The sequence below is a fragment of the Rana temporaria genome, chromosome 1 (genome assembly GCF_905171775.1).
Source record: "Rana temporaria chromosome 1, aRanTem1.1, whole genome shotgun sequence".
Classification (NCBI taxonomy): Eukaryota; Metazoa; Chordata; class Amphibia; order Anura; family Ranidae; genus Rana; species Rana temporaria.
Window position 1 is genome coordinate 221,349,166 of NC_053489.1, and position 21,890 is coordinate 221,371,055.

General features: G+C 40.9%; 1 protein-coding gene across 2 annotated transcripts in view; it reads left to right on the forward strand.

Annotated features, from left to right (window-relative positions):
- TTC28 (tetratricopeptide repeat domain 28) overlaps window positions 1–21,890 on the forward strand; it is a 636,155-nt gene that overhangs the window by 215,322 nt on the left and 398,943 nt on the right. The gene's annotated exons all lie outside the window — the stretch shown is intronic.

Below are 21,890 nucleotides of genomic sequence, written 5' to 3' on the forward strand. Positions count from 1 at the left end.
TAAAAGTGTGTTTCCAAAAAATTTCAATACCATAGACAAGATTTGTCAGTGGATGAATGAAAGGATTCCTGTTATTTAACAAAATGCCCCTACTCATACTATCAAGACTAAAGATTCACTATGGTAGGGTTCGATCAAACAATATTGATCCTGCAAATTTTGTATAATACATAGGGTGAATTCAGCTAGAAAATTCTGGGAGAATACAGTGAAAATCCCACTTTGGCAAATTTACGGTACTTTTTCACTGGACAAATTTCCTAGGCGAGTCCTTCCTAAACATACCTATTTATTGCCATAATTTGGGGTTTTACACTTTTACAATGATAGTAGAGACTCCCTTTGCCAGTATTCAGTGTAGGACCCCCTGTGGCCATTGTCTGCGCAATGCCATGTTAGTATCCATAAGGTTTTGTTAAGAAAAAAACATCTTCTTTGGGTAAACTGTATACAACGTACAATGTAAGGATCTACAAACTTTTTTGCAGGTTCATATATTTCTCTGTTCTGAAGAAATTGCTGTTTGTCGCTCTATATCCCGTCTCAAACTAATCTATGAAAAGAAGAGTCAGATTTCAATATAACCCTCTGAGCAATCCTAGTGTTGTGTTGAAGAATGAATTTTGCTGCATTTCAAGTTGAAATCACATTCTTGTTTTATGTTATGTTCCACATCAGTTTATACATTTAGTTTATACTGTGTTAAAGAAAAAATTGAATCTCCAATTCACTTTACCACAACGTGAATGCATAGGTGTTAATAGTTACTTGTGTCTCCATCTCAAACAATGAGCCCAAAGGAGTATCTCACCAAAAATAAAACTCCTACTGTATTGCAAGGAATACCCTAAAGTTGAAAACCCTCACATATACCCAGTGAAGTAAATAGCCCCAGGTGATACACATAGATGACACAAATCCTCCTACATAAGTTTTACTACAGTAAAACAGGTATACTGGAGTTTATCTGCAGTCTTCTCTCTTGTTAGCTCCTTCAAAAGTGCTGATTTTAGATAAAATCCTTCTGCATTTGTTAGTATAACAGAGGAAGGGGTGGAGAGTTGCAGTCAGAGGTCGGAGACGCTGTGTAAGAGCTGTTTGAAGGGGGGGGGGGGGTGTTGCTTTCCTCCAAACAGCAAAAGAACTGTGTCCTGAATAGACCAGCTCTGTGCTGAGCTCTCCTCCCCAACACATATTTACTGCATGTGTCGGGAAAACATGTCAGAAGTGGCTTGTGCTAATAACAGAGGAATGAAGCACCAGAGAGAAACGACACTTAGAGCTTTGGAGATAGAAAAGTAAACACTACAGATATACAGTATGTGCGCTGTTCAGATTTCATGAGTGAGGTTTACAACCACTTTAACTGTAATTCTGAACAATATTATAGAGAATGCATCCAGGTTACCATAATGCAAAAAAGAAACATCAAATAGGCAGAGCCCATGACACCCTGTACTCACAGTAATAGTCCTCAGTCTTCCATGTAGATTGATGTTTGTTAATAAAACCAGAAGCCTGAGGACATCCTGTGGCAAAAATAGATTACCGTAGAAGACAGCTTAAGATTGAAAGTGAGTGTTGCAGCCTGAGCTGCGAGTTGGACTTTAAAGCACCCAATTTACTGTTTGCTATTTGCTTTTTTATAATCTGTTTCTTTATCTTTTATTTAAAGAAATCTCTTCAGAAGTTGAAATATTTGCAAAATGTGTAAATAGTTTAAATGTCCAAGTTGACAAATGCATGTATCCTAAAAATGTTGCTGAAATTCAAACTATGTGCAGATATTATATCACATGGAGTCAAACCTAATTAGATCCTGGGAATAAATTATCCATTTTAGTACAAGGAGTTGATATAGGATATGCATAACGTCATCTGTATGATTTATGCAGCAAATTATTATTGGCAGTCCTAAAAGCTGAAGACATCTGCAGCAAAGCTGCTATGTCATTCAAGAAGGCATGCCATCCTTGAGTATAAATATGCATTCACAAACTTTACATCACCATTCATCCTCTACATGCAGTGCTAGATTATCCAGGCCTTACTTTCTAGTGAATTAAGCGCATAAAATACTTTTATTACACAATACAGTTAGAAACTAGACACTAGTCTGTGCAGTCTGGCCCTAGAAGGAGCTGCCTGACACTGTATAGTAAGGTCACCCAAAGACAACAATATTATCTTACATATTGCATTCAATCCAAACACCATGTACCAATTTGCTGAAAAAGCATTGCATCCATAGCCACCACCAATCACAGTATTTGCCGCATACAAAACATACGTACAGTGTGTATGCTCTTTGGTGTACGTTTAATAAACCGTGATAAGCGGAGATCATGATGATCACGGCTGATCACTGCTTATCACAGAGCATTGCCGGTTTAATATACTGTGATAAGGAGCAGAGAACATGTTTTTCACTTCACATCACAGCACATGGATGTTTTGTCACAAACGGCCAGTTTAATAAACCGTGATCTGAAGATTTCACAGCTCTTCACCTGAAATATCTCCCTTCCAGATTCACCAGCTCAGAGGTGGAGAATCTGGGAGAGAAGCTGGTGTGACAAGAGGAAGAAGGCTTATTTCTTCCTAATTTCAACACCAGTGGGTTAAAAATGAATATTAACAACAATATACACGTGTATATAGATATTGTGTATATGTGTGTGTGTGTGTATGTGTGTGTATATATATATATATATATATATATATATATATATATATATACATACAGGGCCAGATCCACAAAAACGTGCGTATATTTAGGCAAACGTAGCGCATCTCATATGTGCTACGCCGCCGTAAATCAGAGTGGCTCCTAGGGTATCCACAAAGAACTTGCTCCCATATGCGGGCCGGCGTAATGTAAATCTTCCGGCGTAAGCCCGCGTGATTCAAAGCAGGCTTGGAGTGGGCGTGTTGTATGGTAATCTGGTATGACCCCACGTAATTGACACTTTTTACGAACGGCGCATGCGCCATCCATGGACGTATCCTAGTGCGCCAATGCGCAAAATCACGTCGCAAATAGTCAATGCTTTCGACGTGAACGTAACTTGCGCAAAGCCCTATTCGCGAACGATTTACGCAAACGACGGAAAAAATTTGACGCTGTCCCGGCGTCCATACCTAACATTGCGTACAGCTCATATAGGCATGGGTAACGTTACGCCGAAAAAAGCCTTAAAAAAAATGCGCCGGGCGGACGTACGTTTGAGAATCGGCGTATCTAGCTAATTTGCATACTCTACGCGGAAATCAACGGAAGCGCCACCTAGCGGCCAGCGTAAATATGCACCTAAGATCCGACGGCATACTAAGACGTACGTCAGTCGGATCTAGCCCACATTCAGGCGTATCTTGTTTTGTGGATACAAAACAAAGATACGACGGCGCATCGTAGAACTTACGCGGCGTATCAATAGATACGCCGCCGTAAGTTCTTTGTGGATCTGGCCCACAGTATCTATATAACACGTGTGTGTATGTATATGTATATATATATATATATATATATATATGTGTATACACACATATATACAGTATTTATATATGTATACACACACACATATACAGTATTTATATATATGTATACACACACATATATATATATATATATTCATGTATTTGTGTATATATACTGTATATGTATACATATATACAAATCCGGTATATATGTGTGTGTGTGTATATATATATATATATATATATATATATATATATATATATATATATATATATATGTGTGTGTGTGTTTGTGTGTATATATATATATATATAATGTGTTCACATGTCTGAAAACATTAATTACATGTTCTTTTAAACGTTAGTTTCACTGTTTGAATTCGGCTGCACCATAATCTCACAATATCTCACGAGATTACAGGCAGTCCACCCACTTTTACACAGATCTCGGCTGTTTTCAGAGAAAAAACTTCACCTCTGTTCACCATCTGAGAACTGAAGTTCTCTGTTTATTAAACCGGCTGCAGAGGAGATAATTCTCCTCATGAGAACTGCCGTGAACTGCTGTGAACTGAACGGAGAAAAAACTACACAGTTTATTAAACGGACACCTTTATCCCTTAAAAAAAAACAAAAAAAAAAACATTGTCAAGATAATGACCTTTATTAGTCTTTGATTGCGATGCACATAATGAGAAAGTATGGAATCACATCACTGCCCAGCACTTAATTAGTTCACTTTAAGTCATGCTTTGGTGGAGTGATAACGCAAACATGATTTATAATTGCATTGTGCAGGAAAAACAAAGGCAACTTATAACATGAAAACTTGAACCAAATAAGAGAACACCCACTCGTAGCTAAATTAAACCCATTAATAATATTACAGTCATTAGCTCATACGGGCTTTCTTAATGCGCACTTTTCAAACCCCTGTTTTTAGCCCCATATCATTTATTTTTTGACAGGCTGGGAGTAGAAAGTAGATGATTAGTAAGAAAGCACTGCCACCAAACTCCACATAGCGTTATAAGTGGTGATCAGTGGATTGGGGTGACTTTTAAACAGCAGATCATGAATATAGGGTTCTGGGTAATTTAACCACTTGACCCCAGGAAGATTTTACCCCCTTCAGGGCCAGAACATTTTGCACTGTGCTACTTTAACTGGAAATTGCTCGGTCATGCAACACTGTACACAAATTAAATGTTTATCTTTTTTTTTTACACAATTAAAGCTTTATTTTGGTGGTATTTGATCACCACTGGGTTTTTAATTTTTTTATATTTTCTGCTATAAAACATATCCAATTAAAAAACAAAAAAATCACAGTTCTTAATGAATTTAGGCCAAACTGTATTCTGCTACATGTCTTTGGTTAAAAAAAAAATCCCAATAAGTGTACATTTTTTGATTTGCTTGAAAGTTATAGTGTAATGACAGTGATCACTGACTTACAGTGGGACTGTGATAGTATGGCAGACAATTGTACGTTAGCTTACGCTGATTGGTGGTAGACTAACTGATACTGACATCAATAGTGACATTAATATAGTGATCAGTGCTAATATTATACACTGTCACTGTACTAATGACACTGGCTGGGAAGGGGTTAAAGTGGCTGTAAACTTTTTTATCTTAATTCATTCTATGCATTAAGATTAAAAAAAACTTTTTTGTGCAGCAGCCCCCCTAATACTTACCTAAGCTCATCTTGTTTCAGCGATGTTGCAGGAGAGTCTCAGCTTCTCGGGACTCTTCCTTCTTCTTGGCTGAGACAGCAGCATGGCGCCATTGGCTCCCGCTGCTGTCAATCAACCTTAGTGAGTCAATTAGAAGAGAAAGGTGGTGGTGCTGAACTGTGGCTCCGTGTCTGAATGGAGACACAGAGCAGCAGCTCGACTCAGGTGCCCCCATAGCAAGCTGCTCACTGTGGGGGGACTCAGCAGGAGGGAGAGGGAAGGGGCGCCAGCGAGGGACCCGAGAAGAGGAGGATCTGGGTTGCTCTGTGCAAAACCAACTGCACAAAGCAGGTAAGTATAACATGTTTGTCATTTTTAAATGAACAAAAAAATCACTTTAACATCTAGGGTCAATCAAGGGGTTTAAATGTGTGCCAAACAATGATCGTCTGTCAGTATTCGGAGCTCTGTGTTATTTACAAGGAATTTCCTTAATTTTCAGGGATTTTCTCTCACTTCCTGTTTGGCCATGGGACAGGAAGTGAAGGAAATTATCTGCAATGGGACATCGATGGCAAAAACAATCTGACAGGGGTTATAGATCTCCCTTGCTCTATCCAAAATGGAAAAAAAAAAGTTTTGCCTATAGTTCTGCTTTAAGATAGGATTTGACTGAAAATTCTACTTTAAGTGAACATGTCAGAAAAAGGCTCAGTGATGATGATCTTAGATGAGGTAGGAACCAGATTAAAGAGAAGATTGTGACAGGATCACAATCAATTGCATGTAGTATTTTTTTTTTATTATGGAGGATGCAACCACATTCATAGATGGGCAGGAACACCCAAAACTCCCAGGTAGACAGGAATTAGGAATTATGGAGACCTTGATTTTGGAGTATTCAAGATGTTACCAGGGGTACACCAGTCTCCACTCCACTAATTATTGTACCAATTCTGCATGGGTCTGTCCTTTAAATACTAATGCCGCGTACACACGACTGTTATTCATGTCATGGGAAAAAAACAAAGTTTTTCTCGATGCGATTCCTCTCCAGCCTGACTTGCATACACACGATCGTGACAAAAAATGCTTGAGCAAAGCGTGGTGACGTACAACACGTACGACGGCACTATAAAGAAGAAGTTCCATTCGAATGGCGCCACCCTTTGGGCTGATTATGCAAATTTCCCATCCCATAACTTGTTTCTGAGCATGCACGTTTTTCCCCCCTCATTAAAGCCTACACACGACCGTTTTTCATGACGAGAAAAACGACGACGTGAAAAACAACGACAAAAAAATAGAGCAGGTTCTAAATTTTTAATACCCATTTTTATCGTCGAGAAAAATGTTTTGGAGCCTACACATAACCGTTTTTCACGACCAATTTAAAAAAACTGAATTTTTCTCATCATGAAAAACGGTCATGTGTAGGTGACATTAGACCTTGAACACTCAGACATTAAACCAGAGCTTAAATCAAGCATTCCTTGACACTGAGTCGAGAAAAGATACATTGACCAGACGGCCACAATACAAGCGTCAGCAAAATGTTTAGTTTGAGTCATCGGAAAAGACCAAATATTCATTGAGTCTGCTCTTTTTTGCTCTTTTTTGTATAGACCTATGTTTATCCCAAGCATGTTTAAATTCATTAACTGCTGATTAACTCGCTGATTCTACTGTAAGTCTGCTCTAAGCATAAGCTACTTTTTTGGTAAAATAATTATTTCTAATAGGGTTAGTTTTGAACTCCCCTTCTGTTAGGTTATACTAAATGTAGAGTGTCTGTTCCCCCTTGCCTCTACAGTTCAGTTATTTAATTCATCATCAGGGGTGCAGCTTAACACTATAGGTGTCACATTTATTAATATTAGGCCTCGTACACACGACAGGATAGCCAGAGGACAACGGTCTGAAGGACCGTTTTCATCGGTCAAAACCGATCGTGTGTGGGCCCCATAGGTTATTTAACCTTCGGTTAAAAAAATAGGAACTTGCTTTATAATTTAACCGATGGACGCCTAACCGATAGGTCAAAACCGATTGTTAGTATGCAAAAGCATCGGTTAAAAACCAGCGCATGCGCAGAATCAAGTCGACGCATGCTTGGAAGCATTGAACTTCGTTTTTTTCAGCACGTCGTTGTGTTTTTTTACGGCACCGCGTTCTGACGCGATCGTTTTTTTAACCTATGGTGTGTAGGCGTGACGGACCATCAGTCAGCTTCATCGGTTAACCTAAGACAACGGTCCTTCAGACCGTTGTCCTCTGGCTATCCTATCGTGTGTACGAGGCCTAAGGGTCGGCACGGAATTATTAATTTTTCAGTCCCATTCATAACGCTCGCTCTTCTCCCAATATCCAATTTCGTGTTGTATCTACAAAAATCTACCTCTGTATTACCAGGGTCTCTGGCATATGTGTAAGAATCCTTCGAAAAAGATTATTTCCCTCCAGCTGGTCAAATGATTAAATGCCATTGACAACAAACAGTTATTTGACCTACTTGAAAGCTGAAACTTTTGAAATTCTTTTTTGGAAACGGCCCTAGGAAATTAGTTGTGCGATTCTGGTGACTTCATCTAGACCACAAGCTGTCCTAAGTATATAAAATTGTTGTCATTGGCATACTTAAGAGAGATTTGTGTAACACATGCATTTTCTTCATGGTTCTTGCTTTGCTGACTGATGTGAATTCCATTCCACTCCTGTGCTTGTTTTTTTTTTTCTTTTTCTTTTTCTATATACTACAGTAATGAGATTGCTGCCCAACTGGCTTAATTGTTACAAGCTAATTAATGCTTATTCTTTCCACTACCTCTGACAAATATGCAGGGAACTTGGCTCAAAAGTTAAGCCTTATTCCTGGCAGCACGGTGACTGGCTGGCTGTTTCTACATACTCCACATCCCTTCTACTTTTTCTCATTCAACCATCAGGATATTTTAAGAAGGTGAAGTTTGAGAACAACTCTCTGTGTCTTCTGGCTGACATGGCACGATGGAATTTGTAGTTCAAGAGCTGATTACAGAAATGATTGTTATGCAATAACATTCTGTAGTTACATACCATTTAGTGCATTAGGAAATACAATGTGACTGGTAAATAAAGACACTTGTGGTGTTTGTACAGAGGGTCAAAAAGACATTTCTTAAGATTCAGATTCTTAAGAAAGTCACTGCACAATAATTTACATTTGAACTTAGAAATGAAAGATGTGATATTTCTTTAACCACTTGAGATCCGCGCTATAGACAAAAGACGTCCACAGCCACTGGGGGGCGCGCGGCGGGTAACCACTGTCCCGGCGCATCGCCGAAGAGCCGATGCGTGTACCTGGCGGCCGCGATGTCCGCCGGGTACACGCGATCGTCGGTAACACGGCAGGTGACAGCAGGGACGTGGAGCTCTGTGTGTAAACACAGAGCTCCACGTGCTGTCAGAGGAGAGGAGACCGATCTGTGTCCCTTGTACATAGGGACACAGCATCGGTCACCTCCCCCAGTCACCCATCAGAGATTGCCTGCTCAATGAATAGAAAAAAAAAACGATCGTCTGTGGGGAAATCCACGCATGCTCAGAATCAAGTCGACGCATGCTCGGAAGCACTGAACTTAATTTTTCTCTGCACGTCGTTGTGTTTTACGTCACCGCATTCTGACACGAACGTTTTTTTAACTGATAGTGTGTAGGCAAGACTGATGAAAGTCAGCTTCATCGGATATCTGATGAAAAAATCCATCGGTCTGTTTTCATTAGAGGAACCTATCGTGTGTACGCGGCATTAGTAAGATTATAAAAGATTGTAAAAACAGGGCTGAGAGGTCAGGGTCATTTATTCACTATAGTTCTCCTAGTTTTCTGATTAACCCATTCTAGGACAGGCTTAAAATAAAAACGTAATTACATTTTGGTATAGTGTGGCTTGGTTTTACTGAGTATGCACTGGATAAAGACACTTTGCTTATTTAGAGTTAAGTATCCATCTACTGTATTTCCTCTCCAGTCTGTATGAGGCATCAGGTTAAAGAGTATATGCAAAATGTAATGAATAAAAAAGGAGGTAAGCAGCCAATATCAACAAATGAGGTGGCAGCAGTTTTATATTGTAGGTTAGAAGTTGAATAAAAAAAATAAAACATCTGACTGGCTGCTATAATTAAAATTTCCAGTTTCTATCCCTCGATGTTAATGTCTGCAATTGCTATTTAAAAAAACTGTTCTAATGGAATATGTGAGCTACTGTATTATTGCTGACCTCTGCTTCAGAAAATACCTAATGCTTGCTATCGGTATGCTATGGGCCAGATTCACAGACGAGATCCGCCGGAGTATCTACTGATACTCCGGCGTATTTTCAAATTTGCTGCGTCGTATCTTAATTTGTGATTTACAGACAAGATACGACGGCTTTTGGCTAAGATCCGACAGGCTTACGGCTTCGTACGCCTTCGGATCTTAGGCTGCAATACTTCGGCCGCCGCTGGGTGGAGTTCGCGTCGTTTTCCAGCGTCGGGTATGCAAATGAGCTTTTACGGCGATCCACGAAGGTTTTCGTTACGTCGTCGCTAGTAATTTTTTCCCGTCGCAAAGTTAAGCCTGCTTTTACATGGCTTAACTTTAGACGAGCCATGTTAAAGTATGGCCGTCGAATTTCGAATTTTTTTTTTGCGTAAGACGTCCGAAAATACGAAGGTACGTTACGCACGTCGCCGGTCAAAAAAATGATTCAACTTCGCGCAAAGCACGGCAGGAATTTCAAAACGGAGCATGCGCAGTACGTCTGGCGCGGGAGCGCACCTAACTTAAATGGTACACGCCCCATTTGAATTAGGCGGGCTTGCGCCGGACGCCTTTACATTACACCGCCGTAAGTTTACAGGCAAGTGCTTTGTGAATCAAGCACTTACGCTGAAAACTTGCGGCGGTGTAACGTAAACGGGATACGTTACGCCGCGGCGCAGGTACGTGAATCTGGCCCATTGTTTTTAAGTGCAGGAAGAGCAGCACTAGTAGTTTCTGGGCATACCTTTGTCAGAGAATATTGCCCTATCATCAGGTTTTGCCCATGCCAACTCTTTCTGTAACCATAATTCACCCCATATAAACTTAAAGTGGTTGTAAACCCCGGGCAAAAAAAATTAACAAATCGTATCCCTCTGTAATGTGTACTTGTCTCAGTCCAGAGCACTAAGTGTCATCACTGTCTGCTGTACCTTCCTCTGCTTTGCATGAGTGAATGAATGAATGAAAAACTTATAAAGCGCGGCACATGCGAACTGAATCGCCTCTGGGCGCTAGTTGTTCGTGTCTCATGACATCAAAAGAGCAGAGTTTTGATCTGTCTTCTGAAAGTCAGGTGGTTTTCCTCCAACCGAATGCTGGTTGGTAAAGCGTTCCATAGTCTAGGACCCTGAAAAGCAAACCTTCTTTCTCCTTTGGACTTGTATTTGGTTTTTGGTACCCTGACTAGATTTTGGTCGGTGGATCGCAGAACGCGATTCTAATTGTGAGGTTCTATCTTGTCGCAAAGATATTGCGGAGCCTTCCCATGGATGCACTTATGTGTCAGGCAGAGCAGTGTCATCTTAAGAGCATTATAGGCCCCCGGGCAATACAGTGCACTGGGGCCCTGTCTACACAATTACGCACGAGAATTACTGACAAAAATCATAAAATTTACTGGCAGAACCACATTTTTTACTGCCACTGCAAAAAAAGGTACCTAAAATTACAGTTTTCAGTGCCCAACAATGCAAATGTCAGTATTTAAACTATAAACATATAGCTAGTGCTATTAGCAATGTGTTTAAGTTAAACAAAAGTAAAAAAAAAAAAATGTCTTCATTGACATGAAGGTCAGGTTACTATAACCCAGCCAGCACAGAGTTTCCTCTTACATCAGAGTCTGCAGGATTCCCCCTTACAGTGAAAGGGAACTCTTATGTAAAGGGGAACGCTGCAGATCATGATCTAAGGGGGGAACTCTGATGTGGAGGGGGGCTATGGTGACCAGAGACAACCTTATATCAGAGTCCACTGCTTTCTCTTTCCCACTTACATCAGGGTCCGCAGACTGAGTTCCCCCTTGCATTGTAAGGGGGAATCCTGCAGACTCTGATGTGGGGGTTACTCTGGTGACCAGAGACCACCTTCCTTAGATTAAATACACTAAGGTAAGGGGGGTCACTAATATAGGAGGGGGAACCTTTATATCAGTGCCCCCTTACATTTTTGCATTCACTCCCCCCTTACATCAGCAACCCCCCGCACTCGTGGAGGACCGGATCTTCTCTGTGATTTCCGCGAACTGGGCATGGGCAGTTCTAACCCGTCACTCTCCATAATTTTTTACTGGGGTTGCTGGGCAGCCGGTGGGGCCCCCCAGGCAAGCGGGGCCCCCGGGCAACTGCCCAGCGTGCCCAATGGAAAAGATGGCCCTGAGGCAGAGTGCTTTAAATGCAATTCTGTCTTTTACTGGCAGCCAGTGAAGGGTTCTTAACGAAGGTGAGATTGATTCCCATTTTTTTTTCCCAGTCACCAGTCTGGCGGCCGTATTCTGAACGACTTGCAGACGGGAGATTTGGTACTTTGGGAGTCCGAGGTACAGGGCGTTAGCATAGTCCAGTCTGGAATTCACGATTGTTCCCACCACGACTGCTACGTCTTCTTTGGGGATAAATGGAATAAGTCTGCGTAGTAGGCGCAACAGATGGTGCGCTCCGCTGACTACTGACCCTATTTGTGCGTCCATTGTCATGAATGAGTCACTTCTAATAAGTTTTCCTGACACCAAGAGATAAAAAGGTGACAGGAAAGGGAGCTCTAGCACATACAAATCATAAAATACAACAAAGGCCGCACAGGCCTAGTGCATTAGCCCCAATAAATATTTGTAATAAGTAAAACGAAGGTAAGTATTATACTCACAAACAAAGACAACAGCTCAAGTCCATGATGAAACATCCACATTTTTGATAGAACATGGAGCAATATAGTAGGCTAAAATGTTTTGAGGCTTGCCTCTTTCTCAAAGCCAACAAGACTGTCTCACTCATATAATAAATAAAGCGCAAGAGATTGTGTGTTCTTATATGTGAAACTCCAGCACATATCCTGTGATTGAAATATACTGTACGCTGATTGGAATTTTGTTTACCAAAAATACAGCACAATACATATTCGCCTAAACTTATAAAGAAACTTGAGATTTTAATTTTTTTTATTAGATATGTTGTATAGCAGAAAGTATTATCATTTTTTTTGTTTATATCGCAAAAAACAAAACAAAAAAAAACCCCGCAGAGGTGATTAAATACCCCCAAAAGAAAGTTCTCTTTGTGGAAAAACAATATCATAAATTTTAGTTGAGTACAGCGTTGCATGACTGCGCAATTGTTAGTTAAAGTAACACAGTGCCGTATTGCAAAAAATGGCGTGGTTGTGAAGTGGGCGAAACCTTCCAGAGGTCAAGTGGTTAACGATCCCAGAGCTGTAAACAACATCATGGCTGTCATGCTGACTCAATAACTTCAATACGTTCACTAATCTAGAACAAGCCGATCAAAGGATCTGTCTTCACTTTGACTATTCTTCTTGCAGAGAGAGGCAATGGCAGCCTTTTCTCTCAGTTCAGGTTTTCACTACAATTAATATCCGCTTGTTGTTGTTGGTCGCAGTTTTTGGAGTCTTGTAAGACCAATGGCCACTTGACTTTTAAAATATCTGGAAAGTGGAGGAGCAGAAAACGCCTTATTTCAGCTTAGCAATCCCTTCACACACAAACACATGGCTTTAATAGACTGAACAAGATCTGTGCGCCTGTGAATATAAATGTGCTGTCATTTGAAGAAACACCAGGAGTACAGTGGAAAAAGTAGAAAAAAAAAAAAAATCCCCAGCAATACAATGAGATATAATGACTTTCACAGAATAATAGAAAGAGCCAATGGCAGATTCGATTTCATAAATCTTTGTTTCTCCAGCACTAAGCTACAAATACCTATTTGAGGCTTCACTGCTTTATCGTCAGCAAATCCAGGCTTGGCAAAACAAAAGCAAAAATAATGGTGTAATATGTCAGCACTCTCAAAGATTCTGAATAATACTGCCATGATCTGCTGTCTCATTCCACATATTTTATTTGCTTATTAAAAGCTCAGGAATCTCTAGATCATTGGCGAAGGCCGTATTTTTGGTTTGAACACAAGGTGCACCTGCTTTTATTTTTTTCTCCTTGTAAGTTGTCAACATAAAATGTTTGCTTTTCTTGACAGCAAGTCATGCTATAATATATTAACAAGAATAACTGTAGAATCAAGTAAATCATTTTTGCTATGTATTGTCCTAGCAGCCAGGTACTATAAGTTAGGTAACATTGTCTGTGCTGGTCAGTGATGGCAATCAATCAGGAATATATAGCTGGCAACATTTCAGAATGATTTCTGAGGTAAAATGTGCTGCAGATTGCCAAAAGTCAGCAAATTCCCACTTCAATAGAATGTAGATGACAGTTCAGGGGCTGGGTCTGACCTGCTTTGTGTTGCGCTTCTTTGGATGCAGCAGGTCCTATTGAGGTACATTTAAACTGCAGGCAAAACAGCAAAGTCATTGTCAGACTCCATGTTTTCCAGTCCAGTGCATTTGTTTAACAGCTTGCCGACCGCCTCCTGTATATTTACGTTGGCAGAATGGCACGGCTGCGCAAAGCAACGTACAGGTACACTGCTTTGAATGTGACCGTGCCCGCGGTAGGGTGACCACGTGTCCCGGATTGCCCGACACAGTCCCGCATTTTACAGGCACCTTGGCCCAGATTCACAGCCGAGATACGACGGAGTATCTCAGATACTTTGTCGTATCTCTCAGAGTATCTATGCGACTGATTCATAGCCCTTAGATCCGACAGGTTTAAGTGTTTTACACTGTCGGATCTTAGGATGCAATACCGCGGCCGCCGCTGGGGGGAGTTTGCGTCGTAAACCAGCGTCGGGTATGCAAATTAGGAGTTACGGCGATCCACGACGGTTTTTCGCGTTCGCTACGTCGCTGCTAGTCTAGTTTCCCGTCGCAAAGTTAGTCGTAGTTTTTGGTGCCCTAACTTTACACAACACACGTATGTGCTGTATAAAGTATGGCCGTCGTTCCCGCGTCGAAATGTAAAAATGTTTGCTTCTTGCGTAAGACGTCCGGGAATACGGAAGTACGCTATGCACGTCGCCGTTCGAAAAAATGACATCACTCCGCGCAAAGCACGGCGGGAAATTCAAAAGGGAGCATGCGCAGTAGGTCCGGCGCGGGAGCGCGCCTAATTTAAATGGAACACGCCCCTTTGAATTACGCGGGCTTACGCCGGAGGAAGTTTTCTCGCAAGTGCTTTGTGAATCAGGCACTTGCGATGAAAACTTGCGGCGGTGTAACGTATCAACGATACGTTACGCCACCGCGATTCTATGTGAATCTGGGCCCTTCATTCCAGGACAATACAGTGTCCCGGAATGAAACTGACACGGCCACCCCCCCAAGCCAAACTAATGCCCCCAAAAAAGGCCACCACATCACCGCTTTACTCACTGACAGTACTTGTCCTGGCCGGGAATGCCTAAAGGAGCACAGTCCCCACCCGCTGCTTGTGATTGGAGAAATCATAAATCCCGCCTCTTGTGTCCAATCACTGTGCTGTGATTAGTTACACCACAAGCTGATTTATGGTCAGGGGGTGTCCCTAATGGTAGTTTGGAAATGTGGTCACCCTAACCCGCGGGACCCGCAATCGTGTCATGGAGCTGTAGAACAGGGAGATGCCTGTGTAAACAAGGTATTTCCCTGTTCTGCCTAGTGACTGATCGTCTGTTCCCTGTCATCGGGAGCAGTGATCAATGTCATGTCACTGTTAGCCCAGCTCTCACACAGTTAGAATCACTCCCTAGGACACACGTAACCCCTTCCTCGCCCCCTAGTGGTTAACCCCTTCCCTGCCAGTGTCATTTACACAGTACATATAGAAAAAAGGGAGTCACGCTAAATTGTGCAGAGTAATGAGTGAGCACCTATGTGGCGTAAACCACAATCCTTAATTGAATTGGTTCAGTGCATCAAAAACAGTCCAAAGTGAAAAATTACAGAATATGAATAAATGGAAAGGAAATGAACACAGTCCAATGTACAGTAACGAAAGAGCAGTGAGTCCCAAGTGTGCAAAAACGAATCCACAGTGTCGTAATTATTGACGGACAGGAGACCTCCACCCACGAGAAACACTGATCCTTACAGGAAATACAATCAAAAACAGCGAGATTGAATAGACCTCCACTCTCCACTGCGGGAACAGGTTCAAGCATCCATCCAATGATATTCACCACAGCAATGAGTTAATCCCCCAATTGACTGCCCGATATTGAACTCCTCGCTTTCAGCTCCGCTCGGGCCATGCAAAGAACTGATCTGATCATTTACACAGTAACAGTGCATTTTTATAGCACTGATCGCTGTATAAATGACAATGGTCCCAAAATAGCATCAAAAGTGTCCGATGTGTCCGCCATTATGTCGCAATCTTGATAAAAATCACAGATCGCTGCCAATACTAATAATAATAAAAAAAACATAAAATTATACCCTATTTTGTAGACGCTTTTGCGCAAACCAATCAATATATGCTTATTGCTATTTTTTTTGCTATTTTGTTTTTTTTACCAAAAATGTGTGGAAGAATACATATCAGCCTAAACTGAGGGGAAAAAATATACCTTTTTTGGGATATTTATTATAGCAAAAAGTAAAAAAAATATAGCTTTTTTTTCAAAATTGGTGCTTTTTTTGTTTATAGCGCAAAAAATAAAAACCTCAGAAGTGATCAAATACCACCAAAAGAAAGCTCTACTGTATTTGTGAGATGCAAAATTTGTTTTGGGAGCCACGGCGCACAACCGCGCAATTGTCAGTTAAAGTGACACTGTGACAGTGCCGAATTGCAAAAAAATGCTCTGGTCAGGAAGGGGGTAAATTCTTCAGGGGCTGAAGTGGTTAAGCAGTGCTACTTTTAGACCCCTTTCACACTGGGGTGTTTTACAGGTGCCTGAAAAGCGCCTGTAAACTGCCTCTTCTGCAGCCTTAGTGTGAAAGGCCCAGTGCGTTCACACTGGGGCGGTGCGGTTGTAGGATGGGAAAAAAGTTCTGCAAGCAGGATCTTTGGGGCGGTGCAGGAGCAGTGTATACACCGCTCCTGCATCACCCCTACCCATTGAAATGAATGGGCACTGCTGCCGAAGCGCCTGCAAAGTGCTTAGACAGCGGTGCTTTTCGGATGCTTTTTTTTGTTGGGAATTCACTTTGAAAAACACCCCCTTGCATTTCTAACCGCAGCCATCTTGAGTAAGGGCAGATGATTCATGCAGCATTTAAATCCTGGAATTTAGCTCAAACATACAGTGTGCCTAGCTGAGAAAACCTCTCCTCCAGATGAAAGAAAATAAAATGCCCATGAAGACTCTTGGGATGTATTACATCATTTTGGCCTAGGCCAGAAACCAGGAAGCAACCAAAGAAATGTAAAAAAAAAGTTTAAAATAAGTACATATAATCTATCTTCCTATCTATTTACTAATGATATTAACATAAGGAATAAAAATAGTTAATGTTGATTGGGAGAGATTAGTTCTGAGTTGACTAGCTGTAGGAAACCTGAAACTCAGAGCAACATTTCACCAGAGGCCTTAAATAAACAGAAACAAGCCACATATATATATATATATATATATATATATATATATGCCAGTGTTGATAGACTTTGATGTATTGTGAAGGGTCCTCATATTGGTCAGTATCGGGGTTCATGTCTGGACTTGCTCAGCCGGGCATACGTGTTAGCTTAATTTCCTATTCTCCTTCTTGCAGCAGCCTCTTGCCATTCTGGGGAGTGCTGTTTATTCCTTGATATGGCTGTGAATACATGTCTTTAGGAGAAGGCTATCATGTGTATCTGGGGGACATGCTGGGTGGTGCCATAAGGGAGAGATCCTTCGATCATATCAAGTGCTTTATATCTCACTTTTTGGAGTATTGGATTCAGTAAACCTCCTTTTCACTTTTAGGTGGTGGAAAATAGTGCTGTCAGCATTGGTGGAAGTTCCCTCTGTGGCTTTATTGAACTATGTGGAATCCGTAGTTCAGTTAAGTGGACTCTGTGATTAAGTGACTGTGGTTTCTATTGATTAATTGATTCTCACAGCATTACACCTTTTCTGTATGAATTTTATAGTTTGCTAATTAAGCGGACATTATGATTCAATCATTGCCAACGCTATTTCTTCATTGCATTTTATTTCATGTCATTAGTAATTGATTATCACTACATCACACCTTTTCTGTGTGATTTTTATAGCATTTATACGTTTGTATTTTTATTGTTTTTTCACTTTATGGTAAAAAAAATTTGGTGACTAATTTACTTTATGAATTTTGGGTTGCTATATTTATTTGGTATAACTGGTAGGGTTGCACCCATACCGATACCAGTACTAAGCATTTTCGCGAGCATCGGTACTCGTGAAAATGCTCCGATACCTGAGACCGATACCGGAAGTGATGTCACCTAGGGGACAGACAGTGGCATTGCTAGGGGGTGTGGGTCGCACCTGGGTGACACCCGATACCCGCTTGTCCCAGGCAGCTGCAGTGACTGGAATTCTCCTCCCTGCGCCCAGCCGGCCACCCATTCAATTCACTGCATGGTTTTAAGGCCGTTTGTGGAGACTTTGTCATCTGACCATTAAGAAGCGGAGCTGGAGAGGAGGAGAGTTTTGCGATCTAATAGACCCCAGATCTCTCTATACAGAAGACCTTTCATGGCCCTTGCTATTACAGGGGATGTTGTTCATCCCTTGTAATAGCAAATAAAGTTGATAAAAAGAAAAGTTAAAGGTTACAGTGTAAAAATAAATTTTTTTATTGAAAAATAGGTATCAGTAATTGGTATCAGCGAGTACTTGAGAAAAAGCATCAATACTTTTAATCGGTCTTAAAAAACTGGGATTGGTGCATCCCTAATAACCGGAACTGCTAATTGTTTTTTATTCTGTACACTAATGACCTGCATATATCATTACCATTTCTTTTAAACCCTTCTCAATGCATGTATGGCAGTGCACCCCAATGCACAACAGTAAACCATTTATTCATTGCGGTGCAGCTTGTTGAAAAAAAAAAAAAAATACATCTGTTTTTTGGAGGTTGTGGGCTGCCTTAACACCACACACAATATTGTGCAAAATACTTTACCATGACTTGAGGTTTTATGCATTTGAAGTCATTGATCTCTCTGGTGAATGCTCACATTATTATTATCAGTCCAGGTTTACAAGAGGGATCCATATTTCTTCTTCCTCTGATTATTTTTATTATTCGTGCTTCTTGTTTGACAAACCAAAACAAGAGCATTGTACAGAAAGCCCAGCATTGGTATCATGTTACCTAAGACGGACAGCTGAGAGGGAGTATGGTTCTGAAATCACAACCTCCTGATCACTTCAACACAAAGCAAGCAGTGAAAGAGACAAGGTTATCACATTCACCATGTTATCCGTCTTACTGCTTTTAATTAAAGGAGTAAAGTGAAAAGGAAGTGAAAGCAGTATATTAAAATAGATTCTGAGGTTAATATCAAATACAGGGCAAATGACAGGATGAAAAAATAATCAGCTGAAGCAGAAGCTTGTGGAAAAGGTTCTTTTGTGCACCAAATCTTTCCCACTGACACTAATTTAAAACTGAGCGGTAAAAAGAAATATTCTAAAGGCGCTTGGAATTGTATCAGTTTATTATTTGAAATGCACGCTTTGTTAACGTGCATAGCTTCCGTATAAGTAGTACTGCATTAACTTATAACCATAGACCCCAGCAAAACTTCCATATGCTTAGCACTGCATTAACTTATAGCCATAGACCCCAGCAAAACTTCCATCTGAGTAGCACTGCATTAACTTATAACCATAGACAACAGCAAAACCTCCGTATGAGTAGCACTGCATTTACTTATAGTCATAGACCCCAGCAAAACTTTTGTATGAGTAGCACTGCATTAACTTATAGTCATAAACCCCAGCAAAACCTCCGTATGAGTAGCACTGCATTAACTTATAGCCATAGACCCCAGCAAAACTTCCATATGAGTAGCACTGCATTAACTTATAGCCATAGACAACAGCAAAACTTTTGTATGAGTAGCACTGCATTAACCTATAGTCATAAACCCCAGCAAAACTTCCATATGAGTAGCACTGCATTAACTTATAGCCATAGACCCCATCAAAACTTCCATATGAGTAGCACTACATTAACTAATAGTTAGCCATAGACCCCAGTATAGTATAGTGGTTAGCAATGTGTTTAGCAGACATGTGTAAGTCTAATTTACATGAGATTGGCTGATCAGGACTGGTGAGGTATTAAGGCAAATTGTTTCGCCTTTATTCAGTTGTGCATAGAGCTTTTCAAGGGAAAGGTTGGTCATGATGGTAATAGTGGTGGAAATCCTAATGATGCTGTAAGTCACGGGCATCAGAGCTTTCTTTAACCAATTGTCTTTCATTGGAAGGTTTCATTTGGACCTTGGCTGGTGCTATTTGTAAAGTCCATTAATCTTTATGGAACTCGCTTCAGTCAATGTACACGGTTAACATTAATGGGTTTCTCTTTCATTGTACCCTTGGACAATGATGTTCAGAGAGCGATAAGTGATGGGGATGAGACACTTCTCTGACTCATTCACTTGTGTGCCTAAATTTCAACTTTAGCTATTTCACATGGGGAAAATGAGCCCAACTTGGCAAGTGTAGTTATATTAACATGCATTGTTTCATATTTACATTTTCATTTTTTTTTTAATACCGACCATGCTAAACAACTAAAATAAATATTCCCCAAATTATTATATAGTGTTTTTAAAGCTCTGAGAGAACAATGCTTTATGAACAGTTATTGTTACAAACAATGTGCACATTTGAATTCTGTTCAGTGGGTTGTGAATGGAAACTATCACAAACAGAACACAGGAATATGGGAAGCCTCGTACACACGGCCGAGGAACTCGACGTGCCAAACACATCGAGTTCCTCGGCCAGTTCAGCACTGAAGCCGCCGAGGAGCTCGGCGGGACGAGAGCTCCCATAGAACAACGAGGAAATAGAGAACATGTTCTCTATTTCCTCGTCGAGCTCCTCGTCGGCTTCCTCGGCTGAAAGTGTACACACGACCAGTTTCCTCGGCAGAATTCAGCCAGAAACTCGGTCGGAAGCTGAATTCTGCCGAGGAAACTGGTCGTGTGTACGGGGCCTTAGCCTTTCTCAACCTTTTACTTTACACCGGAGGAACCCATATAATATTTTGTAGACGTTTTGGAACTCTTACTAAAACCAATTCATCAGGGTCAATGATAAGAATTCCCCTTACCTTGGCAGTCAGGGAAGAATACTCAGTGGTGGTCAAAATACCACCTTTACAGATAGCCAAAAAATAATTGGTGTCATGCTTCTGGCTCTGCCAAATGGTGTTGGCCCTGGAGTCACGCAGGCATCCTCAAATGGAAGGTCAATCAGCCGCAACCCCTAGCCACTTCTGGAGGAACCCTAGGGTTTCATGGAAACCTGGTTGAGAATTTCTAGATTATGGCATACTGTATACTTATGTACTCAAAAAAAGTCAGGGGGCTAGAGCACTGGATTTGGACAATTATTAACTGTCTTAATATAACACCTATTGGTATGGAAATTTCAAAAGTATGCAAAGTCTATTTATTGAGAATAAAAAAAAGCCTGATATTTATTATGCCAGACAAACTGTCTTTTTTATAGTTGCACGCATTAAAACAAAGCATTTGGATTTCAAATTTACATATTTATTGACATTACATATACTATATATAGCACATTAAACAAAAGTGATTTGATGGCTCACACACAAAGCATAACTGTCATGGATCTTAAGATATTAAAGTGTTTCTACTGGACATCTGTTACACAGGAGAGGGACATTCAATGCAAGGACACCGGCTATTGAAATGCTAAGTGGAACCAGCTAGAGAAATACCTTTTATTGTGCTCTGCAGGCTAAGAGCGGGTGTCGGAGACACTCCGTCTGGCTAAAAAACTATGGATTGAAGGTTAATTGAATCTAGAATGTATGTGTGAAGATGTATGTGTTTATTGTTCTAAAGGTCAGAAGCCTCCTGTCAGCTGTATTGAATTAGCATTCTATTGTCTAAAGCAATGTAACCTCTCAGAGGTAGTAATTAAGTAGACCGGGTTATTGTGTACATTGATTACCCCCTGGGGCTTCTGTCTCAATACACAAGTCTTTCTATCCAAGCTATTGGACCAATCCCTGTTGACAATTTCAAGTCCTCATTTGCATGGTCAAGGAGGACTTGAGTGAAGACTGGATATACTTTACAATTGACCAATAGGAAAGCGGTTGTTGGGAGTGGGATGTTCCAAAATTCTGTATAAAAGTGTGCTGTGTACTTGAAATAAAGAGTCCTGTTGGAACTTACATACAGCCTGCCTGGTGTTTGTTCTTAATGGGTCCGAATGGCACATAGCTGTAGTTCGGATCCCGGAACCTTGGATGACTGGACCATCAGACGTTGCAATCTGCAAGCTGACTCACTGGTAGCAGAGGAGTGTCGGGAGAGCAGGACCTGGGCGAGGAAGGATCTCGTCACATTGGTTG